At 41.8% G+C, this 24,338-nt stretch overlaps 2 long non-coding RNA genes across 9 annotated transcripts in view; one reads left to right on the top strand and one right to left on the bottom strand.

Moving 5' to 3' along the window:
• LOC106730516 overlaps positions 1 to 24,338 on the top strand; it is a 73,561-nt gene that overhangs the window by 23,312 nt on the left and 25,911 nt on the right. For 7 of the 8 annotated variants that reach the window (XR_004321406.1, XR_004321404.1, XR_004321408.1 and 4 more), the window contains exon 3: positions 5,395 to 5,582. The exons of the other annotated variant lie outside the window; for it this stretch is intronic. This is a non-coding gene — a long non-coding RNA (uncharacterized LOC106730516). The remainder of the gene's footprint in view (positions 1 to 5,394; positions 5,583 to 24,338) is intronic. 8 annotated transcript variants of the gene reach the window in all.
• On the bottom strand, positions 974 to 17,272 carry LOC116664892. The gene is made up of 3 exons (XR_004321409.1): positions 16,544 to 17,272; positions 15,723 to 15,785; positions 974 to 2,428 (listed from the first exon to the last, which is right to left on the bottom strand). It is a non-coding gene; the product is annotated as an uncharacterized LOC116664892 (long non-coding RNA).

Here is a 24,338-nt window from a genome sequence, read left to right as displayed (position 1 = left end):
TTCTTACACCAGCCAAGGTCAGATTTCCAGGCTCCTGTTTATTCTCATCTTTCCCCCAAAAAAGTGCTATGGCAATTTGTGGAGGAAGTAAGCATTCTCTTTTTTTCTTTTAGAAAATAGTGTTACTTACTACTGTATTATGCTCTTGCTTGAGAATTTTTTCCCCTATCCTGAAGTAAGAGCTTCATAACACAAATCACACAAAACTATGGTGGAAAGGTTCAAGGGAGACAAGTGACTTATTCCACATTGCAGAGGACGGCTCCTTAGCTGAGAGGCGCCGTATAGGCCAGCTTGCTTGTTGACCATCCAGTGATGGCTTGTTAACAGGCTTGCTTGGCAGACAAAAATCTCATCACTCAGCAGGACACCTAGACAGGGCGAAGCTTAGGCAGGAGTAACTGCCACAGTAGAGCACTCACTATCAGCAAGGAGGCTGAAGTGGGAGCAAAAGACCTAGGGGAAGTCACAGGCTTTTGTTAAATGGGTGCTATCTGCCTCGTGCCCTCTGGAACCTGGTTTCAAACCTAGAAACCTAGCAGTTTAGGAGAATAATAACCTCCATCTAAGGGGGGAGGGGAGAATTTCTTTAGCTATTTTCAGTTTTTCAGGAAGCTTGAAGTAATTGTTTACTCAAAATCAAGCCTCGAAGATGACTTTCAGTTAGGGAAAAAAAAAACTTGATTCCTTGGTTTCCTCTTGGGAAGATAAATTCATTATTATTTAAGAAATATGTTTGCTTCTAAACAGATTCTTTCAAAACAAGGATTCTGTGAGGGAAATTATATTAAAAGCGGTTTTCGATGAGGAAGAGATTAGAAAACTCTGTCCTAACAAAAATTGTTTAAGGGTTATAATTTTTCAAACTGTTTTCATAAAAAAATTTGCAAACAATGGCTAACTTCCTATTATACTCTGCATCTAATTCAAAACAGTACTAAAGATTTTAGAAGATCATTAGAGGAGTGGCTGTGGGAAATTCCGGAGCTGCTGCCGCCTGCAGAGACTTCCTTTACTGAGTGTTCAGATCCCAGACACTGCCCTGGTTGCCAGAGCTGCAAGGAACTGGTAGAAATTCAGTAAAAGTAGATCTTACTTAAGCCAGGGAAACTTCTCATAGAGTTGTAAATTCTTCAAAGACGTTTTACTGAAACAGAGGCAGAGCGTGCAGCAGAGCGTGTTCCAGACTCAAGAAGTACAGGCAACAATGTATATACTATTAGTCTTCCTCTCCTTTCATCAGCAAGAATAAAATCAGTTGCTTTCAATTGGCGCAAAAACACATTTATTTATTAAATCATCAGGTATTGCTCGTGTACCTTTCATCTACCAGGCTCTGTGCCAAGTGCTGGAGATAGAAAGATGAAAAAGACCGCCACAATCAGGACTGTCAGAAACTGACGTAGGTGGCTCATTCTGCATTTTCTGGACAATAAGCCAACCAAGACCCGGGCTTTTCTCCTTCTCCACGCGGGAGGACTTGCACCCAAACTTCTCGGAGGACCAGTTTCTCCCTTCTTTGGAATCTAAGGTCCTCAGGTGCTAGACAGTTGGCTTTGCCAGGTAACTCCTGTAAAGAGCTGTCTAACCCCAGTTGGGTGATACCCAAGAAGTCTGATGATCTCCCACCTGACTAGGTGGTTCTCACTCTTGCTCTGTAAAAAGGGTAGCAGCAAGGGGGCAGGTTCTCTTCCCTGGTATGTCCACTCACGGTGTGTCCAGCAGAGACCCTTGGCCCATCTCTTCTCTTTGCTTGTTCATTCTTGCTTTGTAAACCTCTCCAGTAAAGCCTGTGAGAGTTCATGGAATTCATCACAAACCCTGTGGCAAGACAGGTGACAAACACAAAAGGATCCATCTAGTACAGTGCTTCCCAGCTTCTGTAATGCCACTCAGAACAATGCTGAGGTCACCTGTTCCAGAACGAATCCTGTCCTTCGACAGGAAGGATTTAATTTTCACTTCTGATGGGGTCTCTGGCCAAGGGAGGGAGTGAGAGATGCTTCAGGTTGTCTGCAGCGCTTCCTGAGGAGTGCGGAGGTTGCTCCAGTGACATGTCTATGTTAAACCTCCCTCAACTAGTTTGTTTGTGTAATCTGTTTGTATAGATGTTTGTTTCATTTGTTCATTTGTTTAGTCACTTAACCAGAGCTGTTTTAAGACTTCAGGGAGATAATGGACTGAAAAGTACCTTGAGAAAATGTAAAGCTCTATTCAAGTAGCATTATTTGAATATCAAAGGTGTATTTACTACAGAAGGATTATCAGTTCCATTCTTTTTTGTGTGTTTAAGCTAGGAACTTATTCTACAGATGAAGGCTTATTATGAAGCCGAAAATATAAAATATATATACATGGACCTGCTCTGATTGAAGTGAGGTGGAGGGGTGGAATTCCAAGGGTTCCAAGGAGCACAGTTTGAAAAGCACTGCAAAAGGTGATGAAGGGGAAAAAGAGTTTAGAAGTTTCCTTTAAAAATAATTCTCGACGGTTCTGTAGCTTGACTATGGTGGTCAGTACACAAACCTACATGTGATAAAACTGCATAGAACAAAATATGCATATACACAAACAAACACATGTAGAACTAGTAAGATCTGAATAAGATTGGTGGATTGTATCAACGTAAATTTCCTGGTTGTTATATTGTACTATAGCTTTTTTCCCCCATTACAGCGGGGGAAACTGGTTGAAGGGCACACAGGATCTCCCTCTATGATTTCTTCCAACTGCATGTGAATCTGTAATTATCTTAAACAGTTTCATTAAGAATAAATAAATACACAGCATGGCTTTCTTATTCTGTCATTTTCCTCTTGAAGTCCCAGAATGGTCTAATAAAAACCTACCTGTGATTCTTTGTCATCCATATTAATGGACATAGGCAGGTCTATCAGGAAGCCTTCAGGTATAAGTAGCAGAAAATGCTGACCCACCTGACTTTAGCAATAATGAAAATATGGTGTATTATATCATGAGGAGTCTTGAGTAGGGTAGACCTACAGTCAGTTGATTCACCAGCTTAGCATCATCATCAAGGGCCCACATTCTTTCCCTGCCATCTGCAGCATGATATTTTGGTCCTCAGGCTAGCTTGTCACAGTTGCATGACCACTGCTATCATGCCATGTTCCACATGCAGATGCAGACATTATTTCTTTTCATAAGTCTCTTTTTAAGAGCAAGGAAGCATTTGCAGATCTTTGTAGTCACTCACTTTTCCCATTTATTTTTATTGACTGGGATCAATTCACAAGCACTTCCCTAGATGGATCACTGGCCAGAGGGATGTGATTGCTATTATCCTTGGATGGAGTCCCTGGGGTTGGAGGATGGATATATCTGAAAAAAATCAGTCCTCCACCAGTGAGTAAGAGCCAAGGACAAATGAGGGGAGGGATAGGCAATCCATTACCAAGGAGCCACAGTAATGTGGGATAAGAGATGGCCTAGAAGGTTCCCAGGTATTTCTTTCAATAGTGCAGCCATGGAGTCTCCCAGAGAGTTTTGAGGCAAGCTCAGAAGGTGATGAAGGTGGAGTAAGTACCAGAACACACAGAACAACTGGAAGGAATACGTTTTTACGGCCAGTTCCTGATTCCACACCATGGAGGACTGTGGGTCCGGCTTCCTTCGCAGGCCTAGAAAACTCAGAAAGAGGAGGAGGGCGTGGGTTCGGCTATAGCAGAAACCCTGATCATCAAAGGTTTTTTTCTTTCACTTACCCAAATGTCTGACCTACAAGCACAGCACCCAGTGCAGTACTTGTCATCGATTCCTTGCTTGATTGTTGTATAAGATAAAACTCTTTGGTACTAGAGGAAGGGTTTTAGGGACTTGAAGACCAGACCAGGGACAAGGAAAGTCTTTTGCTTTCTGGAGTTGGTGCCAGGAGATGGAGAGTCCAAGAGGGGAACAGGAGTCGGTGTGTATTAGAAGATGTAAACATACTTGGTGAGGGTGGTGGGGTACAAAACATGATGCAGCGGAGGGACTTTTACTGCCTCCCCTACTGCAGTGTTAACCTAGGGAGGTCGGGATTCTGATATCTTTCCCAATGCCTATCTGTATCCCCAATGCCTGTTACTCTGTACATGTAAATATTGATTTAATTAAGTAAAAATTTCCTTCTCTACCCAAATTATAAAAACCTAGAAGGGTATATTCTTGCTGGACCATAGCTTCAAGAAGGAAGAAAGGAAGTTGAAGATATCTTTCTCATTATCTGTGTCTGTCATACTCCTCTCCATGTGGTCCTCTATCAGGACCTAAGCCCCATGGAGACCGCAGCTCACAGAACTGCAGTCCCAGGGCAGGAAGTGGTGGGCAAGATGGAACTTCCCAGCCAGGGAAGGTCTTCTTCCCCATGCACTGGCGTGGGGGTGGGGGGAGGGGCTGGGAGTGAGACTTATTCACTGGTCTAAATCTCACTGCTAAAATTAGACCTGAGTGCTACATCTCCAAGCCTGGCGAGCCTGGTGTCCACAGGCCAAATGTTGTTCTTCCCAGGGTCTGGGCATTGGAAATTGTGTGAGCTGATTAATGAGCGCATCTAAATTTCAAAAGGATGGAAAAGAATGTTGTTCCTCTTCCCCTCCCCCCACCAAAGAACTTTACAAGTGGACCCCTCAAAGCCTACAGAAACAGAATTTTTACAATCCTTTTCATTCCTTTCCTTCTATTTCCTCCTTCCCCTCTTTTCTCTTCTTTTTCCATCTCTTTTCTCCCTTTCCCTTCCTCTCTATTTCTGTTTGTCGCTCCCTCTTTTTCTCCTGCTTCCCCAACTCTTCTTTCTCCTCCCCTGTAAAAGTGATACTTTGGAACTGAAAATATATTTTAATGTTTATTGAAAACAATTGTTTCTTTTTGACAAGGTTCTCTAACCCTTCATAGAAAATGATTCTTCTCTCCTAAGCTGACTTTCATAATAATTATCTGAAGACTACAGCATCAAAATATGCATGAATTTAGTACATTAAAAGGAAAAATATATATATTTAAAGACCAACATTTAAGCATTCCAGACTCTATTATTTTAAAATTAGAGTTTGATTTGATGCTATTCCTATCGGAATTGCTAAAATTACAACCATCATCAGTGTTTTACAGGCTTCCTTTATCTATCCAGACATTTCCTGTTCCGTTTTCTTTTTCCCCAGAGACCCATAACAACTTACTTATTGTTGGTTTGAGGTTTTATTGGGGAGGGAGAGGTGCGAGAAGCCTTTTTAAACTAACATGAATGTAAACTTTTGAGGAGAAGTGGAGGAAGGCGTGAGATGTTGGCCCTAACCTAGGCTGGCATGTTGACTTTTGCCTGTCTGAGTTCACTTTAGATGTAAATGTCTTCCCCCTTAATTAATTTAAAATTTATTCATCATATATGTTTTTCAGAGCCCAATGTGCCCATGTACAACTATGTATGCCACATTTGTGTACAACATCACCAGTTCTCAAAACCCAAGGCCACTGATCTGAGGCCAGCAATGCCAGTTAACCCTCATGTAGGACTTGCCACATGCCAGGCACTGTGTGAAGCTCTTCAAGTGTATCATCTCATAATTCTTCAACAATCTTACAAGGTAGGTGTCTTAATCTGCTTCGGCTGCCATAACAAAATACCGTAGACTGGTGGCTTAAACGACAGACATTTATTTTCTCACAGTTCTAGAGACTGGAAGTTCAAATGTCATGGTGCCAGCAGCAGAGTTGGTGTCTTGTAACACCTCTGCCCTTGGGTGGCAGATGGCCACCTTCTTGCTCTGTGCTCACATGGCCTTTCTTCTGGGCTTGTGCAGAGAGGGAAAGTGAGCAAGCTTTCTAGTGGGTCTTTTTAGAAGACACTAATCCTATCCAATCAGGGCCCTACCCTCGGGACTTCATTTAACCCTAATTAGTTCCTTAGAGACCCCATGTCTAAATACAACCACACTAGGGGTTAGGACTTCAACATGAGAATTTGAGGGGAATACAAACATTCAGTCCATAACAGTAGATAATGCTCTCCCCATTCTCTGGATTAGGAAGTAGGTCCAGACAGGTTTAGTAATTTGCCCAAGGTCACAGAGGTAGTAAATGGCAACACTGGGATCTGAACTCCAGCATCGTGCTCTTAACTACTATGCTGTGCTGTCTCTCATCGCTTAGCAACTTGTCAGCATCATCAACATCCCGCAACCCCAACACTGAGAACTTTAAACCTGTCCTACAGTGACCAGAGCTTTGCTATGCCTTTTTAAAAAAGCTTCCGTGAAGGGAAACAACCACTCACTAATATTATTTTATTCTACATAGATTTCTATATTATCAAATTTAGAGAAATAACATGTAGTTACTACAACCTAGTTCTTAAAATGCTTGTACATCTTAGTGAAACATGTAGTGAAAACTTCCTCTGTGCCTATATTTATACCCTAATGGTTATAAATATAATCAGTGACCATGTTTTAAAGACTCTGTTACTTTTTAAGAATTTAAAGCTTTTCAATCCAAATTTCTACACAGAAAACTGTAGCATGGTAATTCTGTGAGACTACTCTGACAATTCTTACAGACTATCTTACACCAACTTACAGGCTTTGCTATGTTCAAATCAAATATGTACTGAAGGGCATCTGATTACCTGATTGGTAACAGTCCTAGGATTGTTAATGGAAGTTGGCAGGGGAGAGACACAATGCATTTGATAAGAGCGAAGAGTCTAGAATCTGGCTATCCAGGTCTGAATCCCGACTCTGCTGCGTCCTTGAACAAGTCACTCAATTTTCTCTTAAGTTTCACTTTCCTCTTTTGTAAAATGAAGCTAATAGTCGTTTTTACCTTACATGAGGGTTGAGTGAGGGAATCCATAAGGATAAATTAAATAGTGCCTGGCTCACTAAAAAGTCACTTTCCCCCCCACTTCATTGAGATGCAATTGGTATATAACATTGTATAAGTTTAAAGTGTACAGCACAATGATTTGATATATGTATGTATTAGAGAATGATTACCACAAGGTTAGTTAACATATCCATCACCCCACATAGTTACAATTGTGTGTGTGTGTATGTGGTGAGAACTTTTAAGATTTACTCTGTTAGCAACTTTCAAATACGCAGTTCAATGTTGTTAAGTATAGTCACCATGCTGTACGTTATATCCCTAGAATGGATTTATCTTGTCACTGGGGGTTTGTACCTTTGATCACCTTCTTCCATTTCCCCTCCACTCTCTATCCCTGGCAACCACTGATCTACTTTGTTTCCATGAGTTTGTTTCGGGGGTTTGTTTGTTTGTTTGTTTGTTTGTTTTTGATTCTACACATAAGTGAGATCAGACAGTATTTGTCTTTGTCTGAATTATTTCACTTAGCACAGTGTCCTCAAAAAACCAACTTCTTTTAAATTGCAAACTTCTAAAGAGAATGTTGTATACTTCTTAAAAAATTCTCCAAAGCCCCTAGCAGGAGGGGACGCAGCAAGTGTTAAATGAAAGAATAATAAATGTCTTAAGAGGTCAATGTCCCACCAAGACCATTCTCAGTATTACTAGCTTCACCAGGAAACAGTGGAAGCCTCCAACTTGAGGTGAAACAGGGCCTCACACAGGCAAAAGCACTGCTAGACCACAGGCCTTGCTCTCAAACCACAGCTACACACCCCAGCCTCACATGAGAACTGGGGAGGAGCTCTTGCTTGGTTTCCATGACGAACAGGTTCTCACCTGTGTAGTTCTTGTGATTTTTTTTTTTTTGACATAAATGTGTGCATGTTCAGTTTTGAGAAGACATTGGGATATGGAATATTTGTCTTCAGGATCTATTTAAAACTAGTTATTTCAGTTATTAGAGTGAATTAAAACTATTAAGCACTACATAAAATAGATTTTGGCCAGCTGAGCCTAATTTTAGACTTGTTAGTATTGATACCCATCAGCACAATTACCACCCCCCATAGACACTATAGCATCTGTTTACTTCTGTTAATATGCTTGGGAACTTTGTTTTGTGACTTGGAGAGCAGACCCAAGTGTAGCTGCTGGGACAGCTAAGAATCATGGAAGTTTGAGGAATGGTACAGACCCTCTACCCACCTAGCTCTTTGAACTTGGTTTTAAGCCCCTGGGGTTAGATAGATGAAGGCCAGGAATTGAGAAAACAGTTCACAAGAAACCTTTATGATTCTCAGTCCAAAGCACCATTGATTCAGATCCCAGATGACAAAGCGGAGCACAGAGCTGGAGGGAAGAGGCCATTTTCCCTGTCTGCCTGTGAAATCGCACTCTGCTCTGCCAACTCAGAGGCTGGCTGGCTTGACAGCACTGGGAGAGACTGTGGACTTGGCATCATCAGGGCTGCTTTTCATGATGGGCAGTGACAGCACTGATGCTTTCCAAGTGGCCCCGCAGGAAGCAGACCTGGAGGAGCCAGAGCAGGAGCGAAAGGACCAGGAGGACCTGTGTGGTTACGGCAGCTGGTTTGCAAGCACAAATGACACATCCTGTTGGAGACACCCAGAAATAGCTGCAGGACACCGAGGTCAAGCTAAGATCATGTTGTCACCTTTGTAATTTGGACATCAAAAGGAAACGTAACCTGATTAATGATTTTACCTAGTCTGGGAGACCTGGACAAGCTGTAACTAAACTGTAATTGCAGTTAATGGGCTACTTTATAAGTAATCTAGTTTCACAGAATAATTGGTGGCTTCCACTAACATGAGTTTGGTGACCTACAGTAAAACAAGGAGATTATAGCCATTGCCAAAATGTCTATGAATTGGAAAGAGTGAGACACAGGGGGCAAAAAAAAAAAAAAAAAAAATATATATATATATATATATATATATATATATATATATACTTATATGGATTAGGTTAAGCCAAAGAGAAAACTACAGAACTTAGAAAGATGAAACTTGCCTCATGGATAGCTTTTTACCAGAAATTCCAGCATTTCATTTCAAGAACTTAGTAGAAATATGGATGGAAGATGGACTGAGACCTTGTCTTGGGCATTTGCATGCCACTCTACTTAAGACTGAGAAAATGTCAGTTGTTCCCATTAAAGGATGAGGGGGTTGACATGGGTACCTTTGGTAGCACTGCTGACTCAGGGTATCCTTGGCTTCTTCCAAACCAGCCTTGTCACCTACCACAGGACACATGGTGTTGGCTTCCTCTCCTCCGGGTGAAAACCACCTGGTATGCAGACCATGAGTCCCAGCTCTTTGGGAGGCATGGCTACTTTACTAGAGGACCACTCCCATGGAACCTCTGCACACTTCCCGTTGCATGGCATCCCACTGTGGGTTCCGATGAGAAACACCTCCCATCAAACCCTATTGTTAGAGCAGCTTCCCTGAGAACAGGAGCCAGGGAAGCACTGAGCTTGACCATATCATACTGTCTATTTCTCTCCAGCAACTAAGCTTTATCAGTTCATTCTTCAGCTCTTAGCTGGACAGTCACTTCCTCAGAGAAGCCTTCCCTGACTAGGTTAGAATTTTCACTGCCCTGTTTGCTTCTTCACAATTAATGAGTAGTGACATAATTGTGTAATTGCTGCAGTTAATATGAGCAGGGATTGTGACCATGTCGTTTACTGATGGACCCTCAGTGCCTGGCACACAGTAAATGAAAAATATCTGTTGCATGAATGAATGTTAGTGTCATCTACAGAGCTTCCCTAAGTGGCTTAAGGCTTCAGCTGAAGCACTTGGTGTTTTGCCTCATTCCTCCCACTCCTGCTATTCGTATTTTTGATTATTTATTTTTCAATATTAGATAAGCAGTATATGAATACATGCTCATTGTAAAAAACAATCTAAATAACATACATATTAAAGTTTTGGCCTTATATATGTAAATTATGCCATGATAAAGCTATTTTTAAAAAGCTACCATTCCCCTTCACAGTCCCATATCAACCCAGTCCCATTCGTCTTCCCATGCATAAAACCGCTGGTAATGGTTTCCTGTGTCAACTTCCAGATCTTCTGTGTGTTTTCATACTATATGTACCTTCATAAGTATGTGTATTTTCATACACATGTATTCATATAGGTATTCATATTTCATACATATGTATGAGGGGCACATACATTCAGAGTATTTTCGTCAGAGTCCAAAATACTGTGCAGGTGCCATGCTAGATATTGCAGAGGGAATTTAACACAGGTGATGTAAGCATTGAGTGGCCAGGGAACAGCAGGGGGCCACTATCAACCCTGGAGCTAGGGGGCCAAGGGAGAAGGCTGTGTTACTGCGGCCCTGGTGCTGGGGCCATCTGGGAGAATCTGGAACCGTGGTGGCATTTTGAGGCTAAATCTGGAGCCATGAAGAAAGGGTTGCACAGTGGGCTTTGGAAGTATGGATGAGATGCGGCCAGGCGCCATCTGAATCAGAGGGAAGGGGGAAACAACATGGCTTCTCCCTTCCTCTCATTTTCCAGTGTTCCATCACTGGCTCTCTTTGGCAAGGTCTGAAAGGGAACCCAGGAAAAGTAGCTCCCGGGGATGCAAACCCCAGCACTGAGGATGATAGAGAATAGAACTGAGAGCAAACAGACAAAAGACCGGCATACACAGCTTAAAATAAAGTACATGAATAGCATCATGGTATGTGCAGTGTTCTAAATTTATCACATCATTTTTATAGGGATGAAACCTGGATAAAATAGCCATGGAGAGCAGGCTTGATCCACAAAATCTAGGATACAGCAGTGGAGCACAGGGGTAGGCAGCAGAAGACAGATGTGTTACAGCAAAAATGCTCTTCCAGCTAAAGGAAAGGCCCGTCACAAAAAGGCAGCTTGAAGGACTGGTATGGGTGTGGGTCTCATCCCGAGGTAACCAGGCCTGACCTGCTCTGCAGAGGGTGGGAAGAGGACAGGATTACAGGCTGATTTTTACTACCCACGAGTGGGCTCAAAGACTGAGATGTCAGAGCCTGGAGGGAACTTGGGTCTCCCATCTCAACTCATAACTGCTACAGAATAAGGAACCGAAAAGCAGAGAAGTGAAGTGATGGGTCCGGCAGCCCAAAGGACCACAAATCTATTTTTTGTCATTTTGGGTTTTTTTGGGCATGATGGAGGAGGTGTTGGGGGGCAGTTTAGCACCCATGCCTCCTCTTCCTTCCATGAGTCACTGAGCAGCCCAGCAGAGAAGTTCTGACGCATAACAAGCGGCTCTGGAAGCAATTGCTCTAGTATGACCTGCTTTGTGAACAGTGCGAGGCACCTGATGTGTCTTATGAAGGAATTCACCAGAGATCTTTTCCTTAGAAACTCCTCTAGCCTCCAAAGTCTGGTTTTAATTGCCTTTGGCAAAATTTTGGAACCTTCAGTCTGTTCCAGCCCCTGTGCTAGATACAAAGATGAACAAGATGCAGTAGTGAACAAGCCATGTACTTCCAGGAGTTCTAAGCCTCGAAGGGGATCAGAAGTGAATACAAAGGATTATGAGGCAATGTGATAAATATAATAATTCCTGTAGCACAGGAGAGGAAGTGAATAATTGCTGGGGGAGGGGAGCTCAGGGAGGTAGACAGAGAAGGGTTCCCAAAGGTGACATCTGAGAAGGTGTAGAAGGAAGAATAGGAGCTCTTCAGACCTCTAACTCAAACTTTAAAATAACAGCACTGAGCCAACCTTCCGTGAAACACCACTGTTATTCCTCCAGGATTTACACGGCAACTATTCTTGCCTCATTTACCTCTCACTACATAATGGAAATCACATACATACATATACTGTGTTTGAAAGTGATTGGCAGCTGAAACTAGGCTCCATCAACCAGGATCAGCAGGGCCAGGCTGACTCTGTGCACTGAAAAATTGATGCTGCTTCCCACATGCAATTGAATATCCAAGCCATGCCATCAGTCACACGCCTGTAAGGAAGTCCAGCAAAGTTCTGACCTTTCCTACAGTAACACCTTTTATATGTTCTTGAAAATATCAAATAGCCACCTATTACCATAAAAGGTTTTTCTCATTACTTTGGCGCCCCTGCTTTGCTGGTGCCTGCCTGCAGGTGATCCCGCACAGGGAGGCAGCCCTTTCCACTCTGAGATTCCCCAGGTGAGGTTGGCCTCAATGAGTTCACATCCCTATTCTCAACCCAGTGGATGTAAAGCCGTTCTTTCACTTCCTCAGATAGCACATACGTTATGATTTAGCTCTTGATCCCTTTCTGTCAGTAAATTCTCACCTTGCGACAGGAAGGCCATCGGCAGGCCCGGTGGTCTGGTTAACCAGAAAGGAAGGCTGATGTCAGAAATGATCAGCTCAGCGGCTCGTAGCCAGAGGAAGCCTGTGAGGTGTTTACGAGCACAGGCTTTTGAAACAGACGTGTTCAACACTCGCTCCTTCACTTCCCCGTGTGATCTTGGGCACACTTCACACCGGTGAGCCCAAGCTTTATCTTCTGTAAAATGTCCCAAATGGTAGCACCTACCTCATGAGGTCATCCTTGCAGCAGATGTTTAACACGCTCCTACTCTGTGCCAGGCACTGTGCTGGAGAGGGAGATTCAGCAGTGAACAAGCCAAAATCCCTGCCCTAGAGCTTGCATTCTAGTGGGAGAAGGTAGACAACAAAACTAAATAGATTATAGATTGTGTTAGAAAGGACAGGGGCTCAAGAGCATTGGGGAGGTTGCCATTTTAGATGAAGTGACCAGGAGAGCCTGAGTGACAGGGAGTTGGTGGATGCAGGAAAGCGGCAGGTGGACATTCAGGGGACAGCCTTCCAGGCGAGGGAACAGCCTGCGCAGAGGCCCTGAGGCAGGAGCAGGTCTAGCGTGTTTGAGGAACAGTGAGTCTGGCTGGAACCGACTGAGGGTGGGGACAGAGGAGGGAAATGGGGTCAGAGTGTGAGAGCAGAGGAGTGGTGTGGGCTGACTCCTACTTGAATAGGATGTTGGGCTGCTGAGTTAAGAAGGACTTAGGAGGGCAGGGGTGGAAGCTGGGAAACTGGTTAGGAAACTCCTGCAGTCATCCAGGTGAGAGCTGAGCATGCTCCCTCCTGACCCGGATGCCTCAGCCCAGCTAACTCTGGATGGAGCTGCCTTTATTGTGGCCTGACTCCACACATGCATATTTGGTGAGGGAAGAGCTCAGCTTTGTTCTCTTTTCTGCATCTTTCTCAGCGCCAGTCCATCTACTGCTGTCATCAGCATCATCTTTTTTCAGTCATCCTGCTCTCGGTTTTCTTCCCCTTGTCTTCTCCCTCTGCCTCCTGCTCACTCTACTGTCTGCCTTTTCTTACTCTCATGAATGTCAGTCTGTTTTTCCAGGACACAATTTGGGGAGCAGGGGGTTGTTTTGAGTCTTGGGGAGAGAGTAGTGTACCTATTGGCCTGTAGGTTCTACAGGGCACATGAAAAGGGAGCAGGGATGGGTGACAGGCATTTAAGGTGCCCAAAAAGACGGCTCTGCCATGAAGGTGTTGTCGATGCCACAGGCAGAACTTCTATTGCCTGCTTCAGTCTGGAAAAGAGGAGTTCTGGGTGTTTTAAGTATTGCCTGAAAGGCTGATAAAGCAAGGAATTAGAGGCTGACACCACCACTGAATAGACCAGGAGAGCAAAGGTCAAAAGGCCACTTTCAGGAAATCAGGAAGTATGAGGATTATAAGAAACTACCACCGATAACCTCACTGCCGCCAGCACCAAAGCGAGCGATTCTCAGAAGGAACCTCACTGACACTAGCCACCAACTTGGTGTCACAATGCCAGGTGACTGTCACAGTGGGCAATAAGTGTATTCTCAGAAGCCATTCTGACAATGGGACTAATAGCCATACTTAGAAGTGTCTGAAAACCGCATGGCTGTCTCCCACTAAAGCCCCACTCAGTGTGTCCCCAATTCACCTTCCCCTTAGCCAGAGCCCCAGGATGCCCATGGCCGACTCTCGTCCCCCTGACAAGGTGATAGAAGGGAAGTCAGAGTAGAGAGAGTCAGGGCCTTTAACTGTGGTTTAAAATATTTTACTTTTGGCAATTTTACAAAAACATATGACCCCATGTACACATTGCTAGGACCCCCAGGGCCCTGGAAGTTGAGCTACAAGTGACACTCCTGATGCTTAAGCTGCTCATGGAAAATCTGCCTCTGCCTGGAGCAGGAGTAATTTACCTCCACTGGCCAGAGCTAGTCACAGGAAGGGGCGTGGACCAGTGTGAAGGGTTTCCTTCAGCATTGTTGGTACCCGTGATGTTTCATTCAGCTTGGGAGTTGCTAATAACACTACTAGATGATTTACTAAATTAATACAAATTTGAATTAGTAGATAATGAGCCACTTTTTGTAGCCTTTTTACACTCAGACTTCTGAATCACTCCCTTTTTGTCAGTAAGCCCCTAGGCTCACTCATTCAACAAAAATTGATTGAGGGCATCCTCTGTGTGGGCGCTGTGCTCCACTCACAATGGTGAGGACAGTAAACAACCTGCTGTATGGGGCCTCAGGGGAAGAGACAAATAGAGTCAGCAGGACTAGAGAGGGAAAGTTTAGGGTCCTACTGAGAGTGTAGCACAGGGATCCTAATCCAGGGGAGGTGGCAGGAAGATGGAAAGATTCCTTCTTTCAGCAGTTCTTTTTGGGTGCCTACTCTGCGCACACAGCGCTAAGGGCCAGGGTAATGATGAGCAAAAGCAGCAGCGTTCCTGCCCGTCTAGAACTCTCTTCTGGAGGGGCATTTTCACAGAATCAGGTTGCATCTCTCTGTCAATGACCACCCGACGACTGCCTCCATGAAGGGGCGGGGCAGGTGGATACCGGGCATGCACAGGGAGGGTTGGGGCGGTAGGGCAGGCATTCTGAAGGGGCCGTTGTGTGCCCTGAGACCTAGAGGCAGAGTTAACCATTGGGTGAGGAGGTGGAAGAGCTTAAGGGAGGAAAGGCGCAGGGACAGGACAGAGGACTGAGCATGTGGAGGAAGAAAAAGACAAAAAGAGGCCAACCATAGCTGGGGCCAGCAGGGGAGGGCAGAGGAGAGTATGGCTACACGTGGCTGGAAAGGTAGGAACGGATCGAACCATGTTCATCTAACTCAGATGGGAATAAATCAAACCAAACAGAAACAAATGGGTAGATACAGAGAACAGAGCTGTGGTTACCAGAGGGGAGGAGCAGGGGAGGGTGAGATGAGTGAAGGGGATCATTCAAATGTGAGAGATGGAAACTAAACTTTTGCTGGTGAGCATGTATTAGTTTATACAGAAGTAGAAAAATAATGTACACGTGAAGCTTGTATATTATAAACCAATGTTACTTCAATGAAAAATACATTTTAAAAAAAAACCCTCAAATGAATAAATAAAAGGGAAGATTCTGAGGATGGAGAAACATGGCCCAGTTGGCACTGAAACAGATGGCTCTGGCTGCAGTGAGAATATTGGATTATAAGGGATGCTTTGGCAGTAGCTGCATCCTAATTACTTCCCCCTTTCTCACTTTCCTTTCTGGTGGCAGTGGAGATTTAAATAAATGCATGCCTGATCCTCAGTTAAAAGCACCCCAACAATAAAGGACTGTGTGGCCTGGAGAAGAGCACACTGCCTTCAGCCAGGCAAGTGCAGGTTAGATTTTCCCTTCACCTCCAGTCAGCTGGTGGCACTGGACAAGTCACTCACCCTCTCTAAAACCCACTCTCCACCTAGTCTATAAAATGGGACAACAATGCCTACTTCACTGAGTTGGAGGAGAATTTAAAAAAAAAGAAAATGTGCAAATTACCTGGCATTGGGCAGAACTCAGGACATACCAGCAGTTACTGGAAGGAATTGCAAGATAGTCAAGCTATTTGGAAGAAGATTTATAACCAAAAGTTATACTAGCAAAAGTACCAGGAATAGAGTACAATCTCTCCTATCAAAAAATATACAAATAGTACACCAGAAATTGATACACATTGTAAACTGACTATAACTCAATAAAAAAAGTTTTTTAAATATAAATATATGCAATATTATACACAACATAAATACTACATTTTTATTAGATAGCTCCCTCATGAAATCTTCCTAATACTAGTGTTGGAAAACAAGTCTATATTTCTTATGCAGTTAAATTATATACATATATACTAAAGTTCAAAAGTTTTCTCTATAAATTATATTGTACATGAATTGCATTTTCTCTGGCCTTTTCCTATATGCATTTGTTTTCTGGAGAAACTGAATTCATTTGTCTATTCCCCAGACTAAACAACATTAGATTCTGAAGAATAACTTTATTTGTCTGTTTCTCCAGAGCCTACTAGAAGCCTGACGCTCAGTAATAGGTGCTCAGTAAATTGTCACAGGAGGGAAAAATAAAGAATTAATCAATTCAGTCTATGAGTCCAGCAACTATATTTCATGAAACAAAATCAGACACATTTCCTGGTCTACACAATATGAGGGTCTTAGAACTTTGCATAGAATATTTGAAATCCAGACTGTCCTGGGAATTTCAGGATATATAACCAGCATATACCTCAAGTAGTTGCATCAGTTTTAAGGGAGCGTCAACAAGTCACTATAACAAGCTCCACTGTGAGCTTGTGTTCTACTTACATGTCAGCATAAAAATTGTTCCAAGTCCTTTGTTCATAATAGAAGGAGTGATCTAGAAGATTTTAAAGGATGTCTGTTTAACCATTGACACAAGGACTCAGGATCTGCTTTTCTCTGATCCTGCTCACTATAATTAATTAGTTGCCCTGATTAGACCTCTTCTGTCACAAAAAAAAGCAAGTGGAACAACCATACATTTTGTTTGTAGAGCACAGCTGAGGCTAGCTCAACAGAGTGTCAATTCAAAAGAGGGAGATAAAATATGCAGCGAAGCGGAGAGACAGGGAACAAAGAATCCAGTATGACAATTAACAGGAGAGCTAAACAAGCATTCAGAACACCATCAGGAAGGTAACAAGCCTCAAGTGTCTAGAAAAGAGAGAAACTGGAAGGAAAAGGAGCTGGAAGGACCAATTTAAATCCATGGAGAAATTTAGGACTTTGTTTTAAAGGAATATTTGTTAAAGTCAGGATTATTGAGGTATAATTTATAAACAGTAAAATTCACCCTCGTAGTGTATAGTTATATGACTTTTAAACATCATATAGAGTTGTGTAGTTCCCATCACAATCAAGATAGAGAACAGTTTCATCATCTCAAAATTCTTTCTTGCCCCTTTATAATCAACCCTTCCCTCACACTGAGCTTCTAGAAACCACTGTTATTTGTTCTATCCCCCTAATTTTGCCTGCTTTAAAGGAATTTAATCACAGAACTTAAAATAGGAGAAAAAAAGGAAGTGAGATTTTTTTCCCTCCACCCACTCCGTAGCATCATTCACTGAACTCATTTTTATTAAGGATCTATTATTTGCCGAAGATTTTACATACATCATCTTTCACTTTTACAATTTGTCCATGAAGGAGATTCTCCCCATTTCCCAGAGGGGAGGGGAGAGTCAAAGAGGTGCCAAACTGGTAAGGGGCAGAACAGATATTCAAAATCAAAGTTGACCAGAAATGTCACCTTGGCTAAGCTCTGGGTTTAGGTTATAGCTGATTGGTATTTTTCTTCTTTGTACAGTTTTTATATTATCAAAGTTGTCAACAATTAGCTTACATTATTTTATAACCAGAAAAAAAAACTTTTACAAATATATGAATGCATCATACATATATGCATACCTACATACAAGGTCTGAGTCTCTTTGCTTAGCAAAGTGGGGAGAAGTAGGAAAAACAATTTAGAAGGGGACAAAGAAAAGGTTTGTCTTGGCAACAGGCACCCACGAGAAGCGAGAAACCAGAATCAAATTTACCGAAAGAACCAAAGCACAGCTTTGCTCAGTCTTTAGATCACATCAGAGTCTGTAAACTTAAAAAGTTCTGTAGCACAAATGCCCTTTCAAAGTGCTGAAAATGAGCTCTGGAGGCCTGTACAAACCCACTGAGACCACTCCATACCCAAAAGACAATCCTCCTAAGCAACTTCCTGCCTCATCTCTGCAAGACCCGGTAGGAACAAGCTAAACACCATGGGTGGATGAGTGATAGTGGCCTTTCACCACTCCTGCAGAGACAGCAGAGTGAATAACAAGGCCAAGGCTAAAGGGAACATGGAGCACCTTTTATTGGGAGGGAGGGGAATTATATTTTAATGTGATGATGTTGGGAGAATATTAGCTATCACAGCACTGCAAGGGGATTCGAGAGCATCCTCTGGCCTTTAGGCAGAATCCAACTACTGCTTGTTCCAAAAATGTTTGAGGGGCCTTACAAAAATGTATAAAATACAAGATTAAAAAAAAAAAAAAACAGATTGGGTACTAGACTTAGGTACCCAAATGGAAAGACAATGAACTTTGACCCTTTCTTCACATAATACACAAATAATTAATCCAAGATGGATGACAGACCTAAAAGTGAAAGTGAAAACTCTAAAACTTTTTGAAAAAAAAGTGGGAGAATATCTTCACAACTTGAGATGAGCAAAGGTTTCTTAGACAGGATACAAAAAAAGATAACTGTTTTAAAACTGTAAAACTTTTGCTCATAAAAAGTGTTAATGAAATACAAAAGAAATATATCAGAGACTATTATAAAATAAATGCAAAACATATATCTGACAAAGATAGTATCTAGAATACGTAAAGAACTCCTATACTTCAAAACTTTAAAAAACAAACAATTAAATTTGTATTGACTTGAACAGACACCTCACCAAGGAAGATACAGTGCCTATGAACAGCTTAAAAAATACTAATATCATTAATTATCAGGGGAATAAAATTAAAGTCACAGTGAAATACTACTATTTGCATGAATGGCTAAAATAAATACTAATACTTTTAAAGAGACTGAGAACACTAAATATTAGAACATAGAACAACCTGAACTCTCATACAGTGTTGATGATACAATCACTCTGGGAAAAGGACTGACAGTTTCTTATGAAACTAAACATGCACCTACACTATGACCAAGCAATTCCACTCCTAGGCATGTAGCCAAAGAGTTACGAGAGCATTTTCACGAAGAGATTTGTACAAAAACATTCATAACAACCATAATTGCTAAGCAAACTGAGGTATAGTCACACAATGGGATACTAATCAGCAGGGTAAAGAAACAAATTCTGATACATGTAATAGTGTGGATGAATCTTTAAAACATTATGCTGAGTGAAACAAGACTTATGTAAGCGTACATGCAGTGTGATGCCATTTGTATGATGTTCTAAAACAGGCAAAACTAGTTTATGGGGTGAATCAGGACAGTAGTTGCCTCTGAGGTTGTGGAGGTGAAAGAAGAGACGTGGGGGGACTTGCTGGACTGACGGGGATGTTCTGTCTCTTGATGAGGATTTGTGTTACACAGATGTATGCATTTGTCAAAAATCATCAAATGGCATACTTGAGGTGCATGCACTGTGTTGTATGTAAATTTTACCCCACTAAAAACCAAAAAGAACTATAACCAAATACTGAATTTCAATGATATGCATACTAAAATGTATAGAGGTAAAGTGTATAGACTCTTGCAATTTACTTTGAAATGTATCTAAAAATTAATTGAAAAGAGGGATGGATACCTGGACAGACATGTGATAAAGCAAGTACAGTAAAAGGTTAATTGTGGAATCTAGGTGGTGGGTATACAGGTGTTAACTACAAAATTTTTTCATCTTTTCTAGACATTAAAAACAATTATAATGAAATGTAAAAAAATAGGATCTAGGAGAAAATAAAAATGAAGGCTAGGCAAAAAGGATGAAACTGAAGTTAGAACCTCATAAAGAAGTATAGATCTGTGTTCATTTCCTGAGAGCCAAAGCAAAAAGTAGGGAGGTGGGTGTGCAAGAGAGGAAGAGGGAGACAGGTAAGGGAAGGGGGAAAAGAAAGAGAGAGATCTTAGTTACATGTTTAGCAATGTCCATATGATTAAAAAGAAGTATTCTAGGAAAGCACCACTTTTCCTGATACGGACAAGTTTTCATTAAGAGGGCACTGTGCAATGTGGTTATATTAGTTAGAATAAGGACTTGGAACAGAGACAACTTCTTAAACAAGCAAAAAATTCATTCCTCTCTCATAGGATAGTCTAAGGTAGTGCTCTGGGACTAGTATGGTGGCTTTGTTCAAGGGAAAGTAGATGACTGGAGCTCCAAAATTCTACAACGTAGAAAAATGCTGCGGGGGAAAAAATTGTATCCAAAGATAGAGAGACCCTTGAAAATCTCTAAGAAATGTCTTATCACTTACCTCATTGATCTACTCCAATGTACCTATCTTGCTAAAGCCATTCCTCTTGAATCATACGCTACGAACCACAAGGGAATGACAATACCAGCTTTCTTATACCATATTTCAGCAATTCTAAGATGCAGAGTTTTTCCCACATTTTGACATCTTTGAAATTGCATGGGTCTTACAATCAATGACATGTCATAATTGGAGGAATTTTTTCTTTCTTAATGGGACACAAAATAATGGTGTTTCTTAAAATCAACTGCATGTTAGAGTTAATGAAACACAATTATCTAGTGCTTCATGGTTCAAAGTATTTTCATCTTATTTGAGCTTCACAACGTCGTATTTTGGTGAGATGGGCAGTTATTCCTATTCCATATAGAGTAGTTGGGATTCAGGGAGTTTAAATGGCCTCTCTAAGGTCCCCAGCTAGACTATGATGAAGCCATAACACTAATCTAAGCTCTCTAAATGTGAAATGTCCTGTTTTCTCTCAGTATCACACAAAACAGTTAGAGAATGTAATCTCCATGGAAACAGGGATTTTGCTTAATTCACTACTGTAGCACCAGAGAATGGAACATTGCTTGGCACACAACAGGTATTTAGTAAATATTTATTGAATGAATTAATATTACAGAAGGGAATGAGAGGTCAGAAGGGAAAGAGCCCATGCATGGGCAGAAGTGGTCTGAGAAGTTTATACAGAGGGTGACAGTCCAGCCATTTTTCCTCTGCTTTGATGAACTCCTCATTAATCACCCAAATAGCACCTACTCCGTGATGCCTTCCACAGGTTAAGCTAGATATATTCACTCCCTAATGACTTGAGAGGCAACCTAGTGTAGTGCAAAATGTACTGATTTTTGCATAAGAAGACCTGGGTTTAAATGCCTTCTGATCTAACCTATTAGCACAAAACTTTGGGAGAAATTACATGACTTTCCTGAGCTTCAGTTTTCTTACCTATAAAATTGGGAATAACAAAACCTACCAGATTGCATCTCTGTGAAGCCTAAATGGGACCAGATACGTGAATGCACCAGACACATAGTAGGGGCTCCATAACATTAATTTCTTTCTCTTTCCTACACCACGCTCCACATGAACTTGGTAAACACTTCTACTTTTGCACTTCACATTTTTCTCCACGTGATTCTGGGTGTCTAAAAGAACCCCATTTGGTTGATATCCACCTCTCCAGGACTCAGAAAAGTGCTAGACACATGCTAAATGCCCTTAAGTATTCATTCAGAGTTCATTCATTCACTTACTTAATCCAGAAATATTGACTTGTGTGCCTGTTACATGCCAGGCTCTTTTCTAGTTGTGGAGGATCCAAGAATGAATAAAACTAAAAAAATTACCTGCCCCCATGGAGGTAGATGGACAACATGTGAAAAAATTATGTATGGTGACAAGTGCTACGGAGAAAAATAAAGCAGAGAATGGGGATAGGAAGCGTGGGGGGCAGCCAGGGATGACTTGTAACATTAATATGAGTGTTCAAGAGAAGCCTTCCTCATGTGGTGACATTTGAGCAGAGACTTCACAGAAACGAGGGGAAGGCTATGCAGATATCTGGGTTAAATTTAAAGAGCAACATAAATGTTTATAGGAAACATAAATAGAAAAAAAGTAGACAGAACATTCTAGAATGTGGCACCATTTGACCAAAAACCTGATAGACTTAAGTAGAAGGCTTGCTTGAGCAATATTAAGTGAACCAGTCCAACTGGAGTATCAGGACTTTGAATACTAGGAGAAGAATTTGTATTTTATCTCCTGGACAATGGTGAACCACTGGAGGCTTTGAAGCTAGAGGGTGTGACAGGATCCAAATAGCACTACAGGAAGCTTAATCTGGTAGAACAACCCAGGCAGGAAATATTAAAGGGAAAGGATAGCAGTTCCATCATCAACGTCTTCAGTTTGACATCACAGTGAGTTTTCACAAAGGAACATGCTCAGCAAACAGCTGGAAACATAGGCCTGGAGGTGAGAGAGAGGTGAGGGCTTGAGATCTGAGGGCTGTAGCCCATCTGATCCCAACAGCTGATTGTAATCATCTTCCAAGAGTCGCAGACTCTGTGAGCAACAAACAGATCTTGTTAGAATTTTACTTCTGGCCTGAAAACGGGAAGAACATTCCTCTTTGGAATTTTCCAAACTTAGGCCAAGACTAGAGAATCAAAGTCAGCAGTAATGAGAAGGATATGCAGGACCTGACAGGGAGACACGCCAGAAAATTAAGTAGGAATAAACCCCGAAAGGTGGGGCACAACGTGCCTTGGGAAGCTCAGACTCTTGAGAAATCTGGAAGAACATATATCATGCCAGATGCTTCGGCCTCATGGGAGGGCTTTTGTTTAAAAGCGTGCTGTGAGAAATGATTTAGACACCCTTCAGAAAGCAACATGCCAGTGATTCATCCTGTCTGAAAAAACATACAGCCCGTCACATTTGACTTTTCAATCTCACACTGATTGGAAATAACAAAAGTGATCTCTTTGCCATTTGGAATGATTTCTCATTTACCCCTCAACAAGCAGGAAGGTGGGGGCTGGGGTCTGTGAAACCCGAGGAGTACGGTTTGTAAACTTTGGGGAGAAAAGTTGCAGGAGGCAGCTGCAGCTTTATGTAAGATTCTTGAGTCCTACTGATGTGTTTGTGGCTGTGTGACAGGAGAATCTGCCACTGAGAAAAAAGAAAAGAAAACGTTACTGAAATAAACTTGGTTCTCATCCACATAAGCAAAGCGCTACCATTTTGTCTGGAATCCTAATCAGGTGTCTTGTGTGCCTAAAATTAGTCACTGGTTCCTGGGAAGGAAAGAGACTAAAGGGATGCAAAAGAGAGGGCCTCCTTTCCTTGAAATGTATTTTCTTAGACTGGGAATCTTTAAATATGTTGCTTACATAAACCTAAAAGAATTTTTTTTTAACAATGTAGCTCATCACATATTTTAAGTTGTCTAAAATTTTTCATCAGAGGTTAAGATGATGATAGATTGTAATTAGGTTAAATATTTCATACCACTATTTGATAAAATAGGTTTTAAGTTCTCAAAGAATAAAACACCTCAAATCTTAAAGAGCACATGTAAAAATTTTATAAACCAGTCTTCTCCGATGTTTCTCAAAAAAATCTGCTTGTCTTGCAAGATATTCTAGTTTAAGAGAATCAGCACCCCTGACTTATACTGTTCAGCTGTTCCAAATCCAGAGCTTCCCCACAAAGGTCAATTATTCTACTTCTAATGCCAAACTTCACTCGTAACACAAATATGAATAAGATAGGCAAAAAAGGAAGCCCCATGCACGTAAGGAAACTTGGCTAATAATAAACAAAGGTGTGTTCACCAAACCAATATTTCTTTCTTGGTTTTTACTTCTTTGTGCATCTACAAAAATAAGAACATTTTTCTACACAACCGAAATAGCACTGTCGCACCTAACAAAAATAGCTGGTCCATTTAAAAATTTCTTGCTTGCCCCTCAAACACCCTTTATGGGCTGGTTTAGTCAATTCAGGATTCAGCCCTGCGCCATTTATTGCATATGATTGTTGTTTTCCTTAAGTCTCTTTTAATCTAGAACGTGCATTCCACACAGGGGCGATGTCTCAAGAGAGTGAAAATTGGTTCTTGGGGGATGAAAAAATTTTACTCTTTTTTTTTAAACAAAGCACGGCCATTCGTGTAGTGCATAACCACGTACACAACTTGCCTGTAGTATTGGATTCTCATGGTGGGGGGACAATTAGGGAAAAAATGTCTAAAAAGGCTCTGGTGGGGCTGGGGGATGAGCACTAATGGAAAAAATGTCGAGAAATGCTGATCTAGAACTGTCTCTCTTTCATGATACCAATGGATTGGTGAGGCCCCCAAATCACTGTTTCAGTGTATTCCCTTGTTTGATTCACAAATGAGGTTTTCAAAGCCCAGGGCAGTGCTCTGTTGTAAGATCTGGGATGAGTAAGGTGGCAGACATAGAAATGTGCTGCTCAGATATGGCCCCAAGAAGAGCCTTGCTGCCCAGCTGGGAGGAATGTGGCTGGCTGAGATTCCTTCACTGCCCAGTGAAGGACACAGTCTCTCCTCTCTC

The sequence above is a fragment of the Camelus ferus genome, chromosome 7, assembly GCF_009834535.1.
Source record: "Camelus ferus isolate YT-003-E chromosome 7, BCGSAC_Cfer_1.0, whole genome shotgun sequence".
In the NCBI taxonomy this organism is placed as follows: domain Eukaryota; kingdom Metazoa; phylum Chordata; class Mammalia; order Artiodactyla; family Camelidae; genus Camelus; species Camelus ferus.
This window is presented reverse-complemented; position numbering and strand designations above follow the sequence as displayed.